Genomic DNA, 24,696 nt, shown 5'->3' on the forward strand with positions numbered 1-24,696 from the left:
CAGAGTTCTGGAGGCTGGAGGCTGGAAGGCCAAGGCCAAGGCACAGACGGTGGTGAAAACTCACTCCCTGGCTCACAAGTGGCTGTCTTCTCAGCGTGTCTCCCCGCAGGGCAGGGAAGGGGCCAGGAGACTCTGTGGGCCCCCTTAGGAGGCCTCGTTCCTGCACAGGGGCGCTACCCTCTTGACCCCATCCCCCTGCAAAGGCCCCGCCTCTGGACACCGTCACGGCTGGGCTCCAACATACGAGTTTTGAGGGGACACGAACATTCAGTCCATAGCACATAGTCTGAAGCAATAAAGAAACTGTATCTCCTTTACTCTTTAGAAACCTGAAAAAAACATAAAAAATGTAAGTTCACGAATCCAGATACTTATCAGAGTTAAGTGGATAATGGGGCCACTCACACAGGGTGGGTTTCTGCTTGGATGGCTCTCGTTACCCAAGAGACGTATTTCTCACAAAACAAAGTCTCAGAGCATCACGTTTGGGCCTTTTAATCGCTGTGCCCAAGAAAATCAGTTTGCCTGTGATGAAAAAGATGCGGAGAACGTGGGAGCTGTGTCATGGACTCATCTGCCTACAGGGGAGCGGGTTGGGGTCACGCAGCCCCAAGTGACCCTTCTCAATGCTTCCATCTCACGTGGGAGTTCTCTCGCCCCCGGGTCGTTGCACAGACTCCATGGAGCCCTCGGCCCTCGAGGTCTCAGCCGCAGGTGAGGGCTGTCGGGTCGCTCAGGCATCAGGGCCCGTGAAGGGCAGAGAACGCCAGGGCGCGCGCGGTCACGCTCATCCTGCTATGCACCCGTGACGACGGTCACTGCTGAGAATGGGACGCTCTCGTACGCACACAGCAGGATGTTTCTGTCACGGAGCAGGCACCAAAACCCTGGCGACCCAAGTGTCACGTGACTTGACCGGCAGCTGTCGGCTACACACAGTTCTGTTCACACTGAACTTCACAGCAGCAGAGCCTTGGAAAATGATTGGAGTAAACCTCCCGACGGAGTCAAAGCTCTTCATCGCGCGATCCACTGTGTGCGTGTGTGCGCGTGTGTGCGCGTGTGTGTGACAGGGAGAGGGAGAGGGAGAGGAGAATTGGGAGACTGCTTCCGGCCGCTGTGCCTCTGATACAGCTGGTAGGTGAGGAACGCTCCACAAATCATTGCGTAAAAGGAAGACGCTCATATGATTATGGTTTACGAAATTATAAACGATAGCATCATTCCTTCACGTGGGAACAAGGCGCGCCTGTGCGCAAACATGCTTTTCCAGGAGGCTCTGAGGTTCTCGGATGGGGCGTTTAGACTCCCTCGCCCAGAAGATTCGCTACAGGCTGCGCTCAGAAGGAGGGTGTCATCTGCATGGGGGGGACTGATACTCACAGGACGGGTGTGAAATTGTGATACCGAACTCCCACGTAGAAGTGTAGCCCTGGCGACAGGTGACGGCAGAGGAGATGTTTGTAATTCAGAGGAGGGGGCTGGGGAAGCCGTAGACCTAATATGTTGCCAAGAGACTCTGTTCCTCCGAAGTCCTAACGGAAAACGACGAACGGGAGCCCTGGATGATTTTGGAGCGGAGCGGGCTCGCCCGTGCGGGGAAAGCCAGTGGCAATGGGCTAAGGCTTCGGTCCATGCCGGACACGGTGGGCCTGTGACCGACGCGGGAGGGACTCTGCCTGACCCTGGGTCGTGGGTGGAGCTGCAAGGGCCCATCAGCTCCAACGCAGGTGTGACGCCGAGGGCCGGCGACCAGCACGGGGCCCTCGCGACAGCGTGCTGTGAGCCCCGCGGCACGGAGGGGCAGCCCCGCGCGGCCTCTCACAGTCACACCGTGATCCAAAGCTTCCATCCTTTCCGGTGTGCATGTCAACGAGAGCGTGCTTTGGCGGTGGCAGAAAACCCGCATCGCCGGCCTCGGCAGAAAAGGGGACCAGTGTGATCCAGAGGCTGAGGTCTGACTTCATCCCTCCGTGGTGCTGGCCTCTGTGTGGGCTTCACCCTCAGTTTCGGGGCGAAGGCAAGATGGCCGTGTGCTGAGGTGGAGGGAGAAGGGGATGAAGCAGGTCTTTCTGGAACTGCTGCCCAAGTCTGAGGGTTCATTAGGCCTGCCCCTTCCTGGGTCACACGACCCTTCCTGAATAATCATTATTGCCCTTGGGGGTGCTCTGCCCTGATCGGTTTGGTCCGGGGCTCCCGCTAGGGACCCATTGGAGCTATTGCCTGAGAAGGAGTGGGGGGTGGTCCCCCGCGGAAGCCCGGTTCTCCAGCCAGGAGAAGGGGTGCAGGCTGAGGAAGGGACGCACAGTTCCCCGTACACACTCTTTGCCCCGTTCCAGACCCAGTCCCCTCAGGTAACCCCAGGAGTTCCCCCTCACTCCCGTGTCTTAGCTCGTCTGCGGTGACCCTCCACGTGGGCCTGCGCCCGTGTGGCCTCTCAGAGAAGAATCGCCAGCTCAGCTCTGCTCTGTGGCATTTGCTTCTGCGAGGTCCATGTTCCCTGCGGGGCTCCTGAAGATGACCCTGAACGCCAGGGGCAGAGCCGTGACCTTGCCCACGCAGGTCACGGAGGACCCTGCACCCTGGCTGACTCCTCTGGCAGCGAGCGGCGTGGAGGTGAGTCAGAACCACCGTCGGCGCAGGAGGAGCTGCGCGGCTTGCTCAGTGGGGAGGGCGGAACGAAAGAAGTAAGCCAAACGCACTCAGGAGGGAAGACAGAAAACCAGGGGAGAAATCTGTCTGGGAAAAAGTAAATAAATGTCAGCCTGACATGCTGGCTTTGAAGCAGTGACGGGCCCTCCAGCAGACACGTCGGGGGGGCGGGCAGACGGCTGGGACTGATTGAGCCTAAACTCCGGGCAAGAACTTTACAAGACTCACATCTAAGCCCCTCCATAATCCCTTAAAGAGGCATTTTGCTCTCGTGTATATAAAAGTGGAGACAGAGAGATACGTTATCTCGCTCAGCGTGTGAGGGGCCGAGTCGGGGTTCGAGCGAAAGGTCTGTCTCACTTCCAAGTCTGGCCCCGACTCAGAGATCAAATTGCGTGGAAGTCGCTAAATCCCCCCAGATCAAACCAGATCAGCTCCCAGTCTGAGTCCTTTTCCGCTGCCAGTCACCGCGCCTGGTGGCCGCCCGCTGGCCCTGCGGAGTCTGCTGGGTGTGCGCAGGAGCGGGGAGCGCCGCTGCAGAGGTGCAGGGAGCCGGGGCCCTGCCCCCGGGGTCTGTCTGGGGAGTCGGGGGCGCCTGGCCCACTTCTCCCTCAAGGTCTTCCACCCCCGCCCCGGGGCCCCACATACCCTCTATGTCCCTGGCAGGACTGAGGACTCGGTATTGGCGGACTCCGAGCCCCGTCTCTGCCTAAATTAAATCCGTCTCACGGCATGAGTCTCCCGTGAGTTCTGAGACAGTATCACATGTTCTTAAAAAATGATTAGTCCCAAACCAGAGCCAGACGCGGGAGCTTTATAAAGACCCAGTTGTTCAAGGCAAGCCGTGTTTATTTAAGTCACGGAGGAAGTTTAAAACACAATCAACAACAAACAAACAAACAAATACCATAGGATTTCACTCATGGGTGGAACCCAACGAGCAAATTGAACTAACAAGGACAGTGGGGACAGACTCAGAGATGGAGAGCAGGTGATAGCTAGTGGGGGGTCGGGTTAGAGGGTGGGGGGACTGAGCCCAAAGGGAAGAGGACGCGTGGTCGTGGGGGGAGGGGCTAAAGGGGACTAAATGGCAATGGAGAGAGTACCATAAAAATTTTATTTTAAAAAACAAAACAGAACACAAACAGACAAGTATAGGACACCTTGTCATGTCACCGCTGACCCCCCATGGGCTAATGTTTTCCCAACAGAAAGCCCTATCAACTTCTGATTTAAGATCAGCGTGTGAAACCAGGGTCCTTGACCGTGACCTTTGGGAAGACAATTCCAGAACATGAAAAATAAGTCTGTAAAATGGCTCGGGCCCAATAAAATATGCTACCTTACACATCCCTGACACCTCTGATGGGACAACTGCTGCGGTTTCATGACGTCCCATCATCGGTGAAATGTCACCATTTCTAAGTTCACTCAGTAAAAGGAGGCTCCAGGGAGTGAAAGATCTGCCCAAGGCACACGAAGTTGCAGCGTGAATTTAAAATCAGTGTTGCCGCCCCCTCTGTCCCCAGTCCCTGAAAATTTCAGGGCAACCCTGCAGAGTCTAATCATCAGAACTTGCTTTTCTTTCCTTCCTGTTTATTTGTTTGTCCACGGGCCGTCTTTGACCTCCAAGCCCACTCTGTCTGCCCCGGGCAGGCTGGAAGCACCTGGGGACGAGCGTCGCCTGAGCCAGGCTCACCTGAGGACGGACCGTGGACGTGCCCAGCGCCCGCGCCCCTCGGCGTACGCGCACCAAGGCGTGGGGCCTCCATGGGCTCGCGCGGGCTTCTCCAGGGGCATCAGACCGGGGTAACTCCAGTCTTAACTCGCTTGATGACAGATCCTTGACTCGCTCTCATGCATCCCTGCCTCGTCCACAGAATCACTTCCCTAATAAATGTGACACTCGGGTCTTAGTTCCGGGGCCTGCTGCTCAGGGAACCCGAGAGAGCACCCCGAGTCTGCCCGATCCCGAATCCCCAACGCGTTTCCTGCTGACATACGGTAGCAAAGCACGCATCTCAGGCGTCTGGACTGAGGCAGTGATGAGAGGCTCACAGTGAGAGGTTCGGGGAAATAACTGGCCCTTCCCACCAGAGCCCCAGGCCAGCCTCTCCTGTCAGCTGCTGGGATGGGGGCCGAGTCCCCGCGGGGGGCCGCGTGAGCCCGGGCTGATCCCTGGGAGAACAGAGCGAGCGGCAGGGCTGGGACACGGTCCCTGCCACGGCTGCAGTCCCAGGGTCCAGCTGGGGCGAGAAGACATGGGGCCTTTGTGGGTCAAGCGTAGTGGGGTGTCCTCAACGTCACGGGGTCGGCGCTGTGGACTGGGGCTCGCTGTCGCTTGGGAGAGGCCCTGCGGGGACCATGCAGAATGGAGCCTTCGGAGAGCAGCTCCACACCAGAGAAAATGAGGGACCTGGGCTTCAGCGTGGGCTGGGCGCTGCGGGGCGTGCCCCCGGTCTCTGCGTCGAGGCCTCCGCTTTAACTGTGGGCGTGCCAAGGGGCCCACAGGGCCGTCGTTGGGAGAGCTGGATGGAGCACAGTGTTTGGCACAAAGGGGGTGCTTGAGACCCACGGCCGGTCCCCTGAGGAGCTGCCTCCGAGCCTGCTCTGCGTCTGGATTGCGGGGTCAGGCGCCACGGGCTGGAGCTGACAGGAGGGACACCGTGCCGATGAGTTCTGCTTCTCACATGGGAAGCCGCACACATTAAGATAAAAGTCAATTACACGACTTGACTTAGAAGCTCCAGAGGACAGTTTTGATTATAACATAAGGGGTGGGGGGATCCCTGAATGGCTTCCGCCATAGTTAAAAATGGCGTTAGTAAGATCGCTGGCATTAATAAAGAGTCAAGGGGATGATCTGGGGGTGAAGGGGGCATTTCATTTTAGCACAGACTAAATGCCTGTCATAGAAAGTCCTCGGAATCCAGAGACCCCTTTGAACTAAGCCTTGCAGGTGAGAAGTGGGTTAGGGGTCCTACCAAGTAGGGTGTGACGCGTGGGGGACAAGACGTGAACCCACAGGGCGAGGCCCCGGCGCTGCCTCTGCCGCCGTGTGTGGACCTCACGGGGCATTTCCGTGATCCTGAATCTCTGATAGATGACACGGGAGGGCGATGGGCAGAGCCACCGCTGAGGCCATTTGGGGAGCAGCGGAGCATGACTCCCAGGGAGAGCCAATCACACGTCAGCTCCCCGAGCAGGGAAAACGGGACGAGCCCAGAAGGCACCTGTAGGCACGTTACCCGAGTCGCTGTCTGCACAGTCAGTCACATCACTTTGCCTTTGCAGAAGCATCGACAATTCTGAAGTTGAACGAGGTCGATTTTAGGCAGCGCTTACACACCCGGCAGCAGGTGTCACGACCTTCCCTTGGCGGATAAGCAGGCAGGCAGCATTGAAGTGGGCTGCCTCCCCTTGTCCGTTTAGGCGGCAAACGGCACTCGCCGGTTTAATGTGGGTTGGCCTGAAGATGCCCCAAAATGAGCTCATAACTTTCCATCCGAACGCGAGTTTTCAGAGGCCACCATTTCTGTCTCATAGAAGACACGGTCAGGTACACAGGGGCCTGAACTGGGGTGTCGCACGGCACATGACACCAGTTACCCCACATCTCTCTGGGACTCCATTTCTAAAAGGCCCATCCAAGCTCTTTGTGCTCCTGCATCTGCCGGGGCGACCCTTGGCTGCGTCCCCTTGGCTTCCAACAGCAAGGGCCTCCCTTCGCCAGGCCTCCGACTGGGCTTCCCGAACGCAGGGCCCTGGGCTGGCTCGTGGCTGCCGGCGGCTGATTCGGGAGTCGATCCTAGGACACCAAAGTGGGGGGCAGCCAGAGACATCTGGGGGGAAAGACCCTGAGGGAGGTGTCCTGGGGAGGCTCTGGGGGTCAGGGGACAACATGCCTCATGACTCCCCTCACAGGGTGGGGGGGCTGCAGGGCTGCCATGATGATTCCAGTCCCAGCAGTGCAGGGCAGCTCCTGGAGGAGGTGACACACCTGCGTTCCCCCCCACACACACACTCCCCCCTCCACATTTCCAGCTGCCCCTGGGCTGGACGCCCCAGGTTTGTACGCAGCCCCGAGGTAGCCCCTTAGGAGATGCTGTTAGCTCTTGCAGTGGGAGGCCATCAGTCTCTCAGACACCTGGCTCAGGATCCATCCCACCACCCTCTGAGGGGACCTCGCCGCAGGCTGTTGTCATTGCCAAAGCCTCGGGGAGGCACCGGCCCCCCTGCAGGGCGGAGAGCTTAAGAATGACCAATCGTTCATGGAAAAAGGATGTTTCCTGCTGAGGATGCTTAAGAAAATTATGTCCTTGCTCCAATAAAACCTGACTAAGCTGGAGTCCCTCAGAAATATGTAAAAGTACCGGGTGGGCACGCTCTCGCCGGTCCCCAAGCGTCAGCACGGCTGTTCAGGTGTCAACGAGTCATGATTAAATATGACTCAGAGGCAGATCCTGGCCGCGCTCACCACTTCCCAGGTGCTGGGCAGCCGCGTGTGGTCGGGGACACGGCAGAAAGCGTCAGGCAGACACGGCACAGGCGGTGCTGCTGCGCGTCATGGTGGCTGATGGCGGTGACAGTGAAGCGGACGCGGGTTTCCGCAGCCCCCTGTGGAGGCCCCTTCAGAAGGGAAGGTCGCAGGACCCCGCTTCTCCACCCCGCGCCACGTGCCTTGCTCCCACCGACGGGAATTCCTCGGATGGGCCGCGGCTGCTGACCCCCAACAAACATGTGTGCTCCACGCCGGTGCTGGGGGCTCTCGGCTCCCATGGCTTCCTGACGCCTGTCCCCGGACCTGAGGGTCTGGGTTCCCTCCTCTCCACCAGGCCTGCGCGCACACCGCTCCCGCTGCCGGGAAGCACGCTGCCTTCTCCACCATCCCCGGCCTCCGTGGAGGAAGACCCCACTCACGGCCGCCCTGGATGCCCGACCAGACGGACCCGGGGGGAAATGGTGTCTCACCCGCGTCTCTGTGCCTGGCACCTGTGCCGGGCTTGGCTACCTCGTAAATCCCTGGTGTGCACTTAGAAATATTTTACATCTGAATCCTGCACTTCATGTCCTTCCTTGTGAATATCTTCCACGGATGCGGCTCCTCGGTGAGAAACGCTTGCTGCCCGACCCTCCTCTCCAATCTCTAAATACCACTCCGCGCACCTGTCGCGAAGCCCTGGGCATGGCTGTAGCCACTGCCGGGCAGCCAGGGAGCCACCGGGGACAGCCTGGTACCTGCAGGCTGCAGAGATACACCTGCGGCCTGGAAGACTTGCAGACTCAGGAAATGTCCAGCCCGGCCGGTTCCAAGCCATCCTTCCTTCAGCCCAAATGCCCTGTGGCCAAGTTGTGAGCTCAGATCCCCGATGGAACTGTCCAGCAGGGGGACTCCTCGGGGGGAAGGGCGAGCTTCGGAGTAGCCTGTCTTCTAAGTGCAGTGCCCGGAGTCAGTGTGGAGAAGACAGAACCAGTGAGCTGAGGCCCCAGAGTGTCACCCCGATTTCCCGCTCACCTGTGTTTCGATCTTGGGGAAGGCGCTGCCCCCGTGGGTGTCTCGGAGAGATGGGTACGCGACCACCTTGCAGACCCTCTGGGCAGTCAGAGACCACGCGTGCGGCGGGCGTGTCGTAGGGCCGACCCCAGTGTCTCGCACTCAGACAGGACTCACCGGTCGCAGCTGCCACCGGGGACTGAGCATCCAGACTCCGCGATTGGCTGGGAACACCCCCGTGGGCGGTGCTCTTGGAAGCCTGCGTGGCTTGGAGAGGTGCGTCTTCCTGTCACTGGGACCTCGGGCCATTTCTCTGCGTTTGGAAAAACCCATATGGATCGACGACCTTTCCTTTCTCCTCGGCAGGTGCTTCCCTGGATTCCCCGGGAAGTCCCAGCGGAGGCCGTGTGAGCGGCACCCACAGGGGGTGTTCAAGCGCGGCCAGAGGGGAGTCCGAGAGACCACACGACACGCAGACTTGCCGGTGCTAGCCGGCACTCGGGGCCGGAAAACCTCCGGTCAGATTCTGATTTCTCCTAAACAGAGCATGTGTGACATGTGGGCCAATACCCTTTAAAAATGTAGTAACAGATCGATGTAGAGAAAATTAAAATTCTCTACGCAGCTGACAGTGATCATAACCACATACCAATGACCATGCCGTTGCAGGGGTGAAACAGCAGAAGAAATAGCTGGAAGTCACCCACCTTGGCTGTGGGGTGACCTGCAGAGGTGGTTTCCTTCTGAGTGACACCTGTGCGTGGCTCTTTGTCATCCTACCACCCTGCCTGCCTGGTGACAGATCCCCCTCCCCCCCCACATACACACACACACACACGAGCATGTTCTAGGTACGTTCTCCCTGGGGTAGCTTGACTTTGAGACTTTTTCATCCCGTGAGACTGGAGTCCTGCTGGAGAAGGTGGGCGCCGCCTGGAGCCCCTCTCTGTCTCCTCCTGGGTCTGCCTTGGGTCCCGCGGCACTTCTAGGAAGGAGCATTGTGCAGAAGTTTTGACATTCCCATAATTCTTTGAAAGGGCTTGAAAGAAGCACTTGGGACCGCGATTATCTTGTGAAGGATCATAGACATCATGCTGGGAGGGTCTTGGAACCCTGAACCTTCCTCTTACAGAAGGAAATGCAGACCCAGAGAGGCGGGCCAGCTGCCTGAAGGGCACACAGCCAGTTTGCGGGGGGCACCGGCCACCGACGGCATTTTAATCAGAGAAGAAAAGATCATTCCATTCTCCACCTCAGAAGAATAAGTCAGGACATTCTTTTCCCTCTGTCTCTCCCATGAAATCCTGCTTACACGAAAACGGAGAGGAGAGCGTAGCTTACAGAGTTAACTCAGCCTGCTTCACGGGCTCTGCACGCATGACAGCGTTTCGTCTTCCGGTGTCGGGCGCTGTCACCACGTCAAATGGATGTCTTCCATTCGGGAAAGGACGCCCAGGCCAGCTGCTTAGCGCCAGATGCAAACGCGCAGACCGCGCCGGAGTTTGACTCTGGCCACGTGGCAAGCTGCTCCCTGAAAAGCAGAAGTACCCCTTTTCCAGGCTGTGGGGGTGGAGGGAGCGGGATGACGAGGGCTGCGGAGGCCAAGCCGAGGACAGGCTCGGGGGAGGGAGTCTGAGGAGCCCCGAGGAGCCATGACGTTCCTGAACATGATTGGAATAATGCTGTCCTTTCCCAAAAGAACAGCACGTGTTTCTGCAAAGACAGCTCGTGAGGGCTCACCTAGGCCTTCTGTTTCATGACCCACAAACCCGGTGCCAGCCTATTTGGGGAATTCGGGGTTCCTTGGCTCTGCAGATGGAATGTTTCAATTCGGCGTCTCCAGGGCAAAAGCACCCAGACTCCCCAGGCTCAGGAGAACGCAGGGACCGCGGGGCACCCGGTCAGAGCCTCCCCGGGGGGCCCTGTGGCCGCTGGGGCCCCCTCCCTGTCCCTGAGCCTCAGCCCAGCCAGCTCCTTCGGTCGCAGCTCTGAGCTGCTGTCTGTGACCGGTTTCCCGCTTTGTGGCCCCCCCCACCAGCCCTCACGCCCTCCCCGTCCCTCCCCGCCCCCACGCCTCCCGCTGAGGCCGCACAGCCGGGCCTGCTCCTCGTTAAGGACGGGAAGAGAATGAAGTGGGGCCTGTCGTGATTTGCCGCCGTCCCCGTCCGTTTCGTGAAAGAGCGCAGGCCGCTCGTCTACGCTTTCACAACGCGGTTCCGTCCTTGCAGCTTCCTGTCCCCTGAGCTCCTGGCAGCCCTGCCTGCAGACCGTGTCCCATGTGGCCCGTCCCACCGCGCAGGCCAGGCCACGGCCCGACGCCCCCGCCCACCCAGAACCTGCCCCCTTCGGGCCTTGCGCGTTAGACCTGCTTCCCCGGCTCACGCAGGAAGGAGAGCCGGTGTCCGGCCCAGTAGTTTCTGTGTGAAATACAGGCTCCCCTCTGTGAAAAGCACACGCTCGTCCTTTCGTGGCTGACTGGGAACGCATCCGTGCCAAGCACTGGGACCGCGGGAAGTCCCAGGGAAGGAGGCCGCCCTCTGGCCGTGGAGGGAGGACCGGAGTCCCAGGGGTCACGCGGCTTACTGTCCCCGTCCCGTGCGTTCCCCACAGCCTCTGGCAGCAAGTCCCACCCGCTCTGACTTCAGTCCTCAAGCCGGGGCTGCGCCCTGCGTTGGGAAGCAGCCCTCCTCAACCCCCTCTAGTTTGGCTGGGGCGGCTCATCCTGGAACAAGCCCGCAACGATCCGTCTTTTCAAAATGTCCCGACACCAAAGGCCTGCACCGCAAACGAGACTCGTGGGGCTGCCCCGGATGCGTCTCCCTCGACGCTGCAGAAACCCTGGAAAGAACAGCCGGCGGACCCCAAACTTGCTCCTCCGCCTTCACGGGCGACGCACGCTGGGCCGCTGCTTGGCTGGAAACACGCAGCTGTCTTTCACGGACGGTTTTCAAAGGCTCATAACGTGGAGAAAGGCGTGTATTTCCTGCGTCATCAGGGCACCTCTGGAGTCAGTGCATGAAGCCCTTGAACTGTTTCACATTCATGAGGAATTTAGACTAAATTTTTAATAAACAGCTTTTATGGTCATAACAGACAGGTCTAGTATATTTGTGTTGGTGTGTTTATGCTTATGAGATGGGGTTCTGATCAGTGAGGTTGAAATAAGACCGTCCTTCTCTACAGACTAGAATTATTTTCTCATAACCCGATTCTACGAAAGCCTGAGTCTGAACGTCACTGACTGATTCGCTGGGAGTTCTGCCCAAGTCTGGGCTCAGTGTGTTCAGATTTGTAAGAGTCCCATCGACTTGGCGTCCTCAGATCGAGAGCCTAAAGGTCCTCACGGCCTCCCCTCTGTCCAAGTTCAAAGCCTGTATCTACGTTATTCTACTGACGTCGCGAGTGACTCCCCCTGAGGCGGGTACCTCGTGCCTCACTCCAGAAAAGAGAAGATGTCCTGTTCTGTGAAGAGGAATGTAACACGTTCGCTCTTGAAAGAAAACGCCATCATTGGTCCTCACGATAGAAACAAACCCAGGCTCCTCGCAAAGTTTTCCAAAGCCACACGCGTCACAGAGCCGACAGCTACTGCTGGGCTCCAAAACCCCCAGCTCCTGGCCCGCGTCTGTCCCTTACTCACACTCATGAGGAACTGCTTACGCCTCAGATGCTCTTACGCCTCCCGTGCTTGGCGATCGTCAGAGACTGACGGTGTCCCTCAGAAGTCGCAGGCGAAGCCCAGCCCCCATGCGATGCTATAAGAGGTGGGGGCCTGGGGAGGTGACGGGGTTATGAGTGTGGAGCCCCCACGAAAGGACACCCCAGAGTTCCTTGCCCCTTGCCGACACGAGGACCCTGGGCAAAGACGGTCATCTGTGAGCCAGGAAGCAGCCCTCATCACGCACTGAGTTCCTGGCGCCTTGACCTTGGCTTCCAGCCTCCAGCGCTGTGGGCTTCCGTTGTTTCCAGGGTGCCTGGTCCATACGCTCTGTTCCTGCCCCTCGAGCAGACGCGACCGTGAGGAGCTCGGCCTGTCGATGGGGGCTGTTCTGAGTCAGACATTCAAGGGTCCCCCTCACCCTCTGTCCCCACCTCCGTCCTCACTCTCCTCCCTCCGCTGCTGATGCTCCGCCGGAGTCTTCCTCAGCCTCTGTCCTTGTCACCCACGGAGTGCGCCTGTGGCCCGGGCCGCATCACCTGTGCTGACGGGGGCGGGACGGGGGGTGGCAGAGGGTGGCGAACCCCGAATGAAGCGTGTCTCACCCGCTGGCGCGTCCCTTCCAGAGGCCCGTCCCGGGCGGTTCCCCGTTCCGTGTGCGCCGCCCGGTGCAGTGCGACTGTACATCTCTGCAGAACGAACTTCTTCAGCGCCGACTGGATATCGGCACTTGGCTGCATTTTCCTACAGCAACTGCGTGGCAGAGGCTAAGTACAGCGGTTTACGCGAGGCTGTGTTTACTGCGTGGAAAAGCGGATGTAACGTGTCAAGCTGGGTTCTCTCAGCTTCCCCAACACCGTCCTACATAAAGCGGCCGGGAAGGAGGCCTTCCCTGAGCGCCCCTCGCCCTCCGCTGCGCCGCCCCGCTTCGGCAGGGTCTGTCTTTGTCTGTACCCAGCAGGAAAAGAACGGGGCTTTCCTCTCAGGGCACTGCCTTCGTAGAAATTCCAACGAAAAGAGCAAGAAAGAGTGAGTTTAGAACCTGTCGGTTCAAGAAACAGTTTCTTAAAAAGACGGACCAGGCAGCGCGGGGTCAGGAGTGGGGAAGAAACAGACACGTCAGCTCTTCAGAGACCTGCCCGACACCAAAGGTCAGAAGTTAGAGCGCGCGCGAGTGGACTTGGGGTAGATAATAATCGACCGCACGTTCTGGAAGGAGACAGAGAGGAGGGGAGGCAGGAGGGGAGCTGGATGACTCAGAGGCTTTAAAGAAGTCGGGGAGCATTCGAGCTTTTGGAATTCAGAGGCGTGGGTTCAGGAGTAAGCAGCCCACAGGGGCTGGCATTGAGAAGTTCAGATTAAGATTGAAAATGATAAAGAGGACACAGACAAGGTCACTGTAAGAGAACCAACCTCAAACTGGTTAAAAGGTCAAAGAAAACAGTAAAAAGGCCATCGGCAGGGCCCGAGGGAGGAATAACAGACAAGATAAGCGGCAGAGGGGCCGCTCTCAGCCGGGAAGAAGCACGGTCTGCAAGTGAGAGTCTCCACCGAGAGCCCGGGGCCCAGAAGGCAGAACCTCTTTCTTAAATGACGGGACCTCTTCTGTAAACGTTTGGGAGAGTCACCAGTGAACCCCTCTGGGCCTGGTGCTTTCTGTGTTGAAGGGCTATTAGTTATTGATTCAGGGTCTATGATAAATACAGGCCTGTACCGATGGTCTGTGCCTCTTCACGTGCGTTTTAGCAGGTTGGGTCCTTAGGAGTCGGTTCCTTTCATTTAGGTGATCTGGTTTGTGCGTCTCAAGGTTTTCATTAGAGTCGTTCATTGCCATTTTAAAGTCCATGGGATCTGGCCTGAGGTGGCGCTTTTATTTCTGGTATTTTAAATTTGTGTCTTCTCTCTCTGTTTCCCTTAGTTTTCCTGGCCTATCATTTTTATTGACCTTTTGGTTGTGTTGATGTTCTCTGTGGATTTGCTTTATTTCCGCTTTCACAGTTTGTTATTACTTTCCTTCTGTGTGTTGTGGGTTTTATTTGCTCTCTCTCCTACTCTCTTATTTTTTCTCAGTTATTATTGAAGGACGAGTACTGGGCACAGGATACAGAATGTGAGGTCGTGGACTGTGTTCCTCGGGAGCTTGTAGTTCTGTTAGAATTGACAGAACATAAACACACAAGGTCGAAGAAATGGAAGGTCACAAGGCCCGAGGAAGGGTGCCCTCCACGTCCTGTGCGGGGCAGCCTCTGCGGTGTGGCCCCAGGTGGCCTGGTCTAGACCTTAACTCTGACTCGAACGGTGATGGGGCCTGAGGCCTGAGGCCGCACGCTCACTCTCTGAGCCTCAGCTTTCTCGTTGGTGACACAGGAAGGAGGATGCTGATCCTTCTGCAAGGGCGTGCCCTGTAGGCACAAGGACAGTCGTCGCGTGGGCCCTGACAATGCGGTCCATGGTGGAGCGCTGTGGACGAGTCTAAGGAACCCAGCCGAGCTAGCCAGGACAGGGGCAGGGAGAGGCCGGCTGTGCCCGGGACCAAGGAGAAGAAACCGGGGGAGCCGGGCTGGCCGCGCATACCCGCACCTGCAGCGGAGAGAGCCTTACTGGGTGTAAAATACAAGACATGACAAACCACTGAAACGCACAGCTCTGTGTGACAGCAGCACCCTGGCTGTGCCCTTGCCCTCAGGAGAGGCAGGGCACGCAGCAGTGACACGGACGGGGCACATGTTCATGTAACTGCATGTTTGTGTCAGAGAAAGAGACGTCTGCAGGCCCGGCCTCAGGCAGCGGAAGAGCCACCGTTTCGTCTGGTAAGGATCGTGCTGTCGCGTGTGTCCTGTGCCGCAGGTGAGTGTGCGTCCCGGGACGGCTCCCCTGCGCCCCCGTGACGGCTGTCGCATGTCCTCTTGTGTGCCCAGCAGTTCTCGGACCTGACTGACGAACCACGCGTAGCAGACGCAGCGCCGTGCCCCTCGGCCTCCGGAGGGAGGAAAGCTGACCCCACCACCACACACCTGCACCTCGGCGACGTCCCCCGTGGAAGAAGTCACTCACAGAAGGACCGGTGGACGCTGTGTGACCCGCGCCCGTGAGACACTTCCGTGTGACCGTGGGGATTCCTCATCAGAAGGCGGCACGGGGCTGGGGCAGGGGTGGGGACCATTCAGCGGGTGCAGAGGTCCGGCTGTGCCGCAGGCAGAGCTCTGGGCACGGAGGGCGGGACGGTCATGCAACGTTGCAACGCTGCTCGGTGGCTCCCAACTGCGCGCCTAACTCGGCGAGGTGAGTAAACTCGGTGTGACGTCTATGTTATCACTATTTGAGCCTAGAAAAATGATCTCATTAGCATTTAAAGAAGTGCAAGGGAAATCAGAACAAATTTTGAAACGGAAGCTGGTGCCCAGGGGCTCACAGGCGGCCCGGGCCTCTGAAGCCACGCTGGGGGGAGGAGGCAGGCGGTGCTGCCCAGGGCGGCGGCGCGTTAGTGAGGGCGGAAGGCCTGCAGTCGGGCAGAGAGGGGAGCAGCGTCCCAACACGCCCCCTCCAGCCCCGCCCCAGGGAGAGGAAGAGGAGATGGTTCCGCGGCCCTGACACACCCGCCCCGCGTGGGCCAGGCCGCTGTCTCAAGCTCCGCATCTGCCAGGGCGGACCTGCCACCCGCAGCAGGAGGCAGCTGTCCCCTTGCTCCGGAGGAGGGGCCGGTGGCTCTCCAGCGGCAGGGAAACCGGAGCTGCGCTGGGCTGGGTCTGAGCCCCGCCCTTCTCCCTGGCAGGCACCACATTTCGGCCGGAGGCGGGTGCCAGGCTCCTCGCTGCCCCCACGGGGTGACTGAAATAGGGGCAGATGCTGGAGGGGGCTGGGCTGGCAACACACCCCTTCCTCTGTTCCCCAAGCTCACGGTCACCGTCCCAACCACGGGAGTCCCTCCTCACATCCTCCTCCGGTTTACATCCCAGCCCTGACTGTTTCCTGAGGTTGCTCTCCGGCTCCTGGTGGCCCCCCGGGACCTGGCTCCTGGCACCCGGGGGACTTCCTGGGAGCGGCTGAGGCAGCCCCACCCAAGGGCAGCGGCCCCCCTGCCCACGCCCAGCAGTTGCCGGGAGGGAGGCGCGTCTGGCATGTGGGGGCAACAGCTGCAGGGGTTCTCGGTCCCAGGCCACACCAGCTGTCCCCTCTCCACGCCTCGGGGCCCAGGGCCGCGAGCAGCGGGGGTGTTGTCACAGAAGCGTCACTGCTACTGGGGTTAAGACTAAGCCAGGCCATTTATGGCAGCACAGGAAGTGACACTTTCCCAGGGGCACCCTTTACAAACCAGAGCAGCTGGGCACGTCCCCGAGTGGAGGGCTGACTCAGCCCACACAACCCACTCAGGGCGTCCTGGTCGCTGTGTGGGCCCCGCTAAAAATATCCCCAGACGTAGCGTCCATGCCCTCGCCATGTCTTATAATCCAATCTCGGGATGAGAAGGTTGAACATAAAAGCCAGAGACAGAGAGACAGACAGACAGACAGATGTGGGACCTCAGGCTTCCGGTCGGCGGCTCCAGCCGTGGGAACCTGCTGTTGCTCCGTCCTGGTTCCATATTAGAATTTTTGGTTCAAATGGAGAGAGACCCCCTGTTCAGCCAAACGTTTTAAGTCATGGAAATAAATGAGCCCTTTTGCTCTCGATGAACCCTGGTGAGAGGCTGGAGGTTCCTCCTACCGAGGTGGGACGCCTTCGCTAACAAGACGCGTGCTTGCCCGGCGTTAGCCCTGCCCTGCGTCCGCACACTGGGCACACGATGCGGGTTCTTTCTCCGTGTCGTGGAAGAGCCGCCCAGGCCCCAGCCGCTCGCTGACGGAGGCAGGATGCACATGGACTCCCTGAGGCCCACTCGCCAGCCCCTGGCCACTCCCGGGCCGCCGGCTTTGCCTAACTCAGAGTCGGGTGCCCAGCGCAGGGGAAGGGGGACGGGGCCCTCCCGGGGCCGGGGTCTCCTTCCAGGCACGGGGATCCTTTGCCACTTCGGTCCGCACTCAGCTTCCACTTTCTGCTGTAACAGCCGCTGCTCCCGCGCCAAGTAACTCACGTAGAACATTCAGAATTGCTGCTACTTTTCCCTTTGTATCTACACCAGATTCCCTAGAAACGCAATTATCTTCAGTAGCTGGAACTGGGTCACTTTTGTTACTTTTATTAATTTACGAGTCAGCCGGGTGATTCCACAAGGAGGTGAAAAGCCAGAGAGAAGGCAGGCAGGGGCGCACAGGGGTCCGACCGGGCCTGCCGAGGCCACAGCCCCAGAGCACGGGGGCGCGCTGTGGGTCCCGAGCATGCTGCTGTCACACCGCGGGTCTTCCCTCTCCGTCCAGAGGCCTGGCCCATGTTTTGGCACCTCCCAGCGGCCGGCCAGGGTGGCTTGTGAAGGCGGTGGCCAACGCCCGAGGCCCGCTGTGGAAGACGAGTAGAGCTGTCCAGGCAAACGGAAGGAAGCGCGCACACAACACGCGGGACCGCGAGAAGGGAGAGCATCGCATGCACGTGTGTGTGGCAGGCCCCGTGGGCACACTCGGGGCGCTGGCTGGGGCCCAAGCTCGGGTGCAGAAGCGGGGCGGGCCTGGCAGCCGGCAAGGTGGCAGTGGACGGCCTCTGGCCCCGGCCCGCACGGAAGAGCGTGAGCTCCATTCTGCAGGCTGGGGGTGCGGACGTGGGGTGCGGCAGGCCCCTTCCGGTGTCCCGGGGGCAGCGTCTGGGGGCACAGACCAGAGGCTGTTCCAGTCGAGAAGACCGAAAGCTTGTTGGGAGGTGGGGGCAAGGAGAGGAGGGGCCCCCAGAAGCCATTCAAGACGGCGTGCGTGCACACTGGGGGGTGGAGAGGATCGCTCCCCAGTCCCCGTGCGGGGAATGGCCGGGCCTGCATTTCCGCTCCATGCAGGAGGGCGGCCGGCTTTCCTAGGAAGCAGAGCAAAGCCAGAATGGGGTACAGCTTGCGGGCCTCCCTGCCGTGCGGCCTTTGGCGGGAGGGGCTGGTCTTCCAGAGGCAGCCCGTGGAGTTTATTACCATTTCACGGAGGTGAAGTCTGAAAAGGAGAAACCAAGCAAACCAAGGTGGGTCCCCCCAGTAAGAAGTGGGGGCTGCCTGTCGCCGCCGCAGCGATGCGCCGGCTCTTTCTGAAGTCAGTGGTCATCCCGTGACTCAGTGTCCCGGGAGTGTCCAGGGAGGGGCCAGGACAGGGGGTCTGGGAGGCAGAGGGGCGAGCAGAGGTTCAGCTGTGGGGGCGGGAGTGGCCACAGCTGGGCAAGGTGAGGCGCAGAGAGGGGGGGCAGGAGGGGCCCTGAGCAGGGACCCGGGCCCACTGGGGTCCCAGAAACAGCTTCTCCCACCCGGCTCCGTGAGCTCGGCGGTGCCTGGGGTCGCCGGCCTCTCTCGTTCTGCAACCTTCTAGAAACAATGGTCCTTGTTTTCTGACAGAGCTCATCTTCAAAGGTTTATCATCTCATTTACTAAGACTGGTTGGGAAACACTGTTATACAAGGTGGTTTTTTGCTAAGAAACAAATGTTATTCCTATAAACGCCAAGACTTGGAGCTTAAACCTGCCGGAGGATATTTTTCTCCCACGTTTTACTGCATTGTTTGCTTTCTTCCTCAATACAATACATTGTGGCGCTTCCATAGGAAGCGCGAGGTCCCCCTGACAAGCCTGCACCATTACGGGGGCGTCTGTGCGTGTGGTCCCCGAGGCCAAGGCCTGGACGACCACTCGTGCTCTGTTGGATGGTCCCAGAACACGCAGATGATTTTATTCAGTTCATTACAACTTGATTCATTTAATCATTCAACAAATATTTAGTATGTTCCGGGGGAGCAAACAAACTCCTCGCCCCGTGGGCTTGTATTTCAGCGTTTTCTCGCTGCACTGATCCCCGCGTTGAGTTCCCGCTCCGCACTCCAGGCTCCCGCGCTCTGGTTTACTGTCACGTCTGGGGACGATGTGGTTTGGTCCCGGGATCACTAGCAGGGACGGGAAGACTCTGCCGGGACCCAGCGTGGCCCTGCGTGAGGGGCCAGCGAGAGAAGATGCAGCCGTGAGGACTGACCGGCAGGGAAGTCGCTGAGGGGGAGGGTGTGTTCTGCACCTGGGGAGTGACCGGGCGCCGTGCGTGAACTCTGGGAGGGCCCTGAAGGAGAGTCGCGCTCTTCTGTGCACCCATACAGGGCAAGGCTGAAGTCAGAGTGGCTGTCAGCTGCCTGGCACACCGCCTTCTGTCCTTCTACATGTAACATGCGTCTTCATGCGCTTCCTGTAAACGGCGTACGGAACGGTCTTTCTTCGTTGTTCAGTCTGCCAGTTTCCACTTTAACGTGGGGGCTGGGAGTCTTCAAACTTAGGGTAATTATCCGTACAGTCGAGATCAATCCACTTCTTTCTTTTCATTTTCTATTGTTCCAGCTTCTTCTCTCCTTTTTCCCTACTTTTTCTGCCTATTTTCGGTATTTCTTTTGAAGATGCATTTCCTTTACCCCACTGTCTGCTCACTGGCAAGGCGTCCCTGTTTTCCCTGTCGGTAGCTGCCCTCGCGTTTACAGTGGGCGCCGCTCACCGACCACGGCCCCGTGGGGAGGGCAGGAAGGGGGACACTCACGGCGGTGTGGCCGCGTTTGCCTTCCCGTCCTTGGCACGGTGACGTCACATGTTTTGCTTCAAATACACGCGCTTCACGTTAGTTACGAAGCCCACAGCGGGTTGTCATTGTTTTTGTCTGAAACTGTCCCTTCTCTTTTAAGGCAACGTAACACATTTTTACAGTCTTTTATATGCTTTTGCAGTATTTGTAGTGCTCCCGATTCCTTTCTGCCGTAGGCCGAGATTTCCTACAGCGACTCCTTTCGCGTCCTTGTGCTACAGCTGTGGCGATGAGGAGTTTGCTCGGTACTCGTTTGTCTGGAAAAGGCTGAAAATTCCCTTTCACTTTTGCTGACAAAAAATTCTAGGTTAAGACAAAGCTGGTCAGTGATGTGAAGATGTGCGTCCATTTCTTCTTCTTGTCTAAGGCCTGAGGGGAGCGCCGGTGCGCGCGGGGCTTCTCCGTGTGCCGCGGGCCCGTCCCCCGAGCCTTTCTCCTGGCCCACGTCCGGCATTCCAATCACACGGATACTTAACTGCTTGACCTGGTTCCGAGGGCCCAGTGGGGCTCCACAAAGAGCCTGCCTAAGACGTCTGGCCGGCCCTGCTGCCCCCCGGCTCTCCGTCACCTTGTCACTCGGCGCCGCTCGCTCCCGTGGTGGCCGTGAGTTCGGGTGGGATTGCTGAAATAAATCCCCCCCAGCTGTGAGCCCTGCCTGCGTGCGGTTCAGTAAACACGGCTATCGTTCCGTGGGGGTGTTTCCTCCGGCGGGTGTGCGTTACACATGTTGGGGATAATCAGAAAAAGGGGCGGTGGGGTTGGACACAGGAAGGAGCAGAACTGGGGTAAAGCAGAAGAGACGGCAGAGCGGGCGGAGCGGGTAGAGGTCCTGCCACGGGCTCCGGGGGAGGCTCTGAGTGCGGACCGGGGACAGGCATCGGAGGGGGGCTGGATGCAGGTCCTTGGGGACACCCCTCTGTCCCTGCGGCCTCACTGGCCCCTAAACCACCAGCTCAACCACGAATCTCATGGAAAAATCAGGAGAAACGGAGCAGAGGAGACGTGTCTCTCAATGTGCGTATCACTAATATACGCGAGGAAGGAAAATGGACTTACGCACGTGGGGTTGGAACCGTCGGGGACGGAGATCCGGAGGTTCTTCCAGCACAGATGTCCCACAGAAAGACTTCAGGGGACTCAGGGCGTGAAGACGCACCAAGGCCTCACGGAGTCCCTTCTTCTCCCAGCCTCAGGTCCTCCGCTGCATTGTCCCCCACGGAGACGTTCAGAGGCCCCTCCTGCACTGGGAGCCCGGGCTCCCTCGTCCCTGCTCCTGCCTGGACGAGGAGAGAGCGTGGGTGGGGAGGTCAGCACGGGGAGGAGCCACGCAGTCAGCCTGCGTGTGGGACCAGCGGCGCCTCTACTCTGCGCGGGATCGTTTGCTTACACCTGCGAAGGCGCAGCTCCCGGGGGCCAGAGAGACAGGGAGGGGACCCCGGCACGCGTCCATTGCCACTTACCCTCGCTGCTCGGCCTAATCACGTCCTCCTGTGCGCGTTCCTGAAACGGCAGTGATTAGAGGAAAATGTAACACAGTGAATGCATGGAAAAGCCAGGTTTTAATCGCAGCACTTACACAGGTTACAGATTCCAGCCTGCTTTTGTATAAAAGACAATCAGATCCATACTTGCTTTTCTCAAAGCCAGCTTGGAAAAGCAATGAAAGCCACCGGCCTTTGATACTTGAGTCACACTCTTACCCTTGGGTTCCAAGATGCTTTTCTGACATTTTTCAACTGGGTCATACTCCTCGCAGGGAGAAGGAGCGTGTGATCATGGTCACAGAGATGCACTTGGCTTCTTGCTGGGGGACGTCTTCCTGTGTGACCCACTCCCAAAGGCTGCTCCTCAGACTGGCCCAGGATATATGCAAGTGAGGCAGGGACATTCAGTTCCGACAACCCCTGACGTGGACACTGTGTCAAAGAGCAAAGGAAGTCTAGCCGTCAGTCGCTGGTGGGCGGTGGGTCTCGTCTCCGTCAGCAGAGCTAAGTCCCCAGATGGGCCGGGGAGCAACATGGACTCGCTTGGGCCAGTGGACCGAAGGCATTCCCAGCAGGATGTGAAAAGCAGTCCGTTTGGCTCTGGGAGTACGCTGTTAGGTTTGTTATTTCTGTTCTCTCAAAATAGAGGACACATTTATTATCGTAGTAAGTGTACAGAATGACCCCGGAGCCCCCACTTAGTGGGCAGGTCAGAACGCTGCTCACCGAGGGTTTTCCTGAGGGGAGTGGGCATCGCCGAGCCCAGGGACTTGACCTTGGCCCCCCCTCACTAGTTAGGGTGTGAGCAGTGCACTGAGCCCAGTCAAGGGAGTTTAAGAATTAACTTGCCTTATGTCTAATAAAACCAAACTCACCAAAATGTTAGGTAGCTTAGAAGTTTCCCGCAGAGAAATAGCAAGTTAGACACATATAATCATGCAAACTAAAGTAAAAAGGAAACTGTCAGGGCTTTATTTCTTCAGTTAGTCATATCTGTGCTCCCCTGCCACATAACAAGTTAACAAGGAGTCAGTAAAAACTCTGAACTGTCAGGGAAGCATCTGGACTGTAGATGATGAGCAGTCACGAACACCCAGCCTCTCTCTGAGTACGTGTTCGAAGCTGAGATTCAGAGTTGCCTCTATATTCAGAAGACACGCACAATTCGATCATTCATGCTTAAAGCCGTGGGACGCTTAAGCAATTACGTTACGGAATTTAATTAAACAAAATAACATTTAAAAGTCTCTTTGGGAAGATTTTATCAAAAGTAAGAGACAAACATTCTTATTGCTGGGAGAAAACTTTGTTACGTATAGAAGTTTATTTTTATCTATTATTTTGATATAAACAAGAGAACTAACATATGGAAAAATATAACTTCTAACTGAATAAATTAAACAAGGGAAACTACGCACGCAAACTGAAATATATCCTGTGTCTTCCTCGGCTGTCAGGCGGTGAGTAGGAAGTACTACTAGGCACGTAAGGACATCAGTTTCGAGGGGAATTACACAGAGCGGGCGGGTTGTGGAAGAGCTCTGATGTGTCTCCCAGCGGTCAGCCTATGGAATTTTCTAGACTCTCTTTCAATAATGAATCAATGAAGAAATAACTGTTGGACAGACTACTGAAGAGAGGCAGGTAACAAACAATGATGAAGTACTTTCTAATAAAAATAACCTACGGTGGGCGTGGTTGTAAGACTCTTCTCTGCAAACAGCAGTTTGCTGGTTTTCCCCTGAACATTTAACAGTGGTGTGATGTAAAAAGAAATGTGATTTCTCTCACAAAAAGGTGAGCACACAAAATTAGCTGAGCTGTGTGCGCTGACAGGCTCACAACGGCAGGTCACGAGGCGCGACCTCAGTGCACACGCACGCCGCCCATCAGGGGAAGGGCTGCTTAGGCGAGTGAGCCAGGACCTAAGTCAAAAGAAACGTGAGTGATGAAGGAAGCACCGTGCCAAATCCGCCTGCAAATGTATCTCTGCGCTGATTCTTAATCTAAAAACGATGTCGGTTTATCACTCTCAAAGATTTATGTCGGCTTTGGGAAGCAGAATTGACAGAAATGTTTACAACTGCCTGAGTGAAGTGCCTTGATAAGGGCAGAATCCCCTTGTTTTCAATCGACTCTTTGACATTCCTGCCTGGATGTCTAATAGGCAACTTAAATGTAACAAGCCTTAAACCCGTCATTTCTAGATCCCTTAAATTATTAGGAGTGAACAGCCAAGAGGAATTGTACTTTTTCAGTAGAAAAGTATGCTCTATTACTTATGCCAACACTGCTGAAAATACCTAGAAATTCTGCATTAGACAGGAACAAAAATTAAGTTATTGAAAGCATCAGAACACATGAAACAGTAAGAAATTACCAGACCAAAACAGAACTGAAGTCATAAACCCATAAGAGTCTGCTGAATGCTAAAGCCCTTTGCCCATGGAGAATTAGCCAAAGCTTTGGTTTTGTAAGAAAAAGGAGCTACAGCACAGGGCCCAGACAACCAACCTGTGTCCACTAACGGGAGACCCTGCCCCATGACACATGGCCGCACAGGGGACGTAACTTGAAGGTAAGGGTGCACCCTCACCACCCACACCCCCACCTGTCAGCAAGGCAATGTCACCACCAGTGCTGAGCAGAGCCGGGGAAAAAGTGCTGCTCTTGCATAAATTTACAACCAGTAAAACTAAGCCACAAATTTAACTTAAGATGATATGTATAGACCACAATACCTAATTTTTTTTAAAAAGCCCAACTTCTCAAAGAATTCTCAACATGTTCCAAGGAAAATCATTAGAGAGAACAAGCAGGAATAACAGAGGGAGCAACAGCTCTGCAAAGCATCCAGATGTCAGACCAATCAGGGATCTGTTTCTAAAACAAGTCTTCTCATCATGGATGCATTAGACCAAGCTGGGAAACATCTCAGGGAAAGAAGGCCATTAACCATGACCGGGCGTGTATGAAAAAGGAAACCATGAAAACTTCTAAAGTTGAAAGACACAACAAATACAAAGTAAAATTCACTGGCCGTTTAACCACTCTCGGGAAACAGCTAGTAGGTGCTGGTGAACCAGAACGCTGGTCAGAAGAAATTACCAGGAGTCCAACCGAGAGAAACAGAGAGATGGAGATATGTAAGGAACTCAGCGACCTGGAGGACATGGTGACGAATGTTCCAGCAGGAACGGAGGAAGGACCAGCAGCAGAGGCCACTCTGTATGTCATAGTTTTAGATAAAGACTGAGGATCTCGCCTCTCAACCCCAAGGCAAAAAAGAGCTCCTCAAATCCATAGCCGCGTAAGTAAAAGTAAACCCACACTTGAACATGTCATGGTGAACTGCACGAATCAGAGATAGACCTAAAGAGCAGCCACACACACCTAAACGCCAGAGAGTGAGTAAGACACGCACCTTCAGGGGAGCCCAGGCCCCGACGGCTGACTTCCCCACAGCAACAATGGAAGTGGAACACCGATGGAATGGTATCTTCCACCTGCCGACGTAAAACAAATGCCAACCTAGAACTTCCAGGGAAAGACCTTTCAACCATAAGGTGGAATAAAGACATTTTTAGACAAACAAAGCTAAGAGAGTTTTCCAAAAGCAGATCTTCATATAAGAATGTAATTAAGCCACAAAAAGGTGAAGATTAAGAAAGTGGTAAACATGCACAAATAATAGGAACAGTCTCTAAGGTCAAGAGACAGAAGTGAGCTGTGAAACAC

The sequence above is a fragment of the Furipterus horrens genome, unplaced genomic scaffold (assembly GCF_987537825.1).
Source record: "Furipterus horrens unplaced genomic scaffold, mFurHor1.1.pri manual_scaffold_6, whole genome shotgun sequence".
NCBI lineage: Eukaryota > Metazoa > Chordata > Mammalia > Chiroptera > Furipteridae > Furipterus > Furipterus horrens.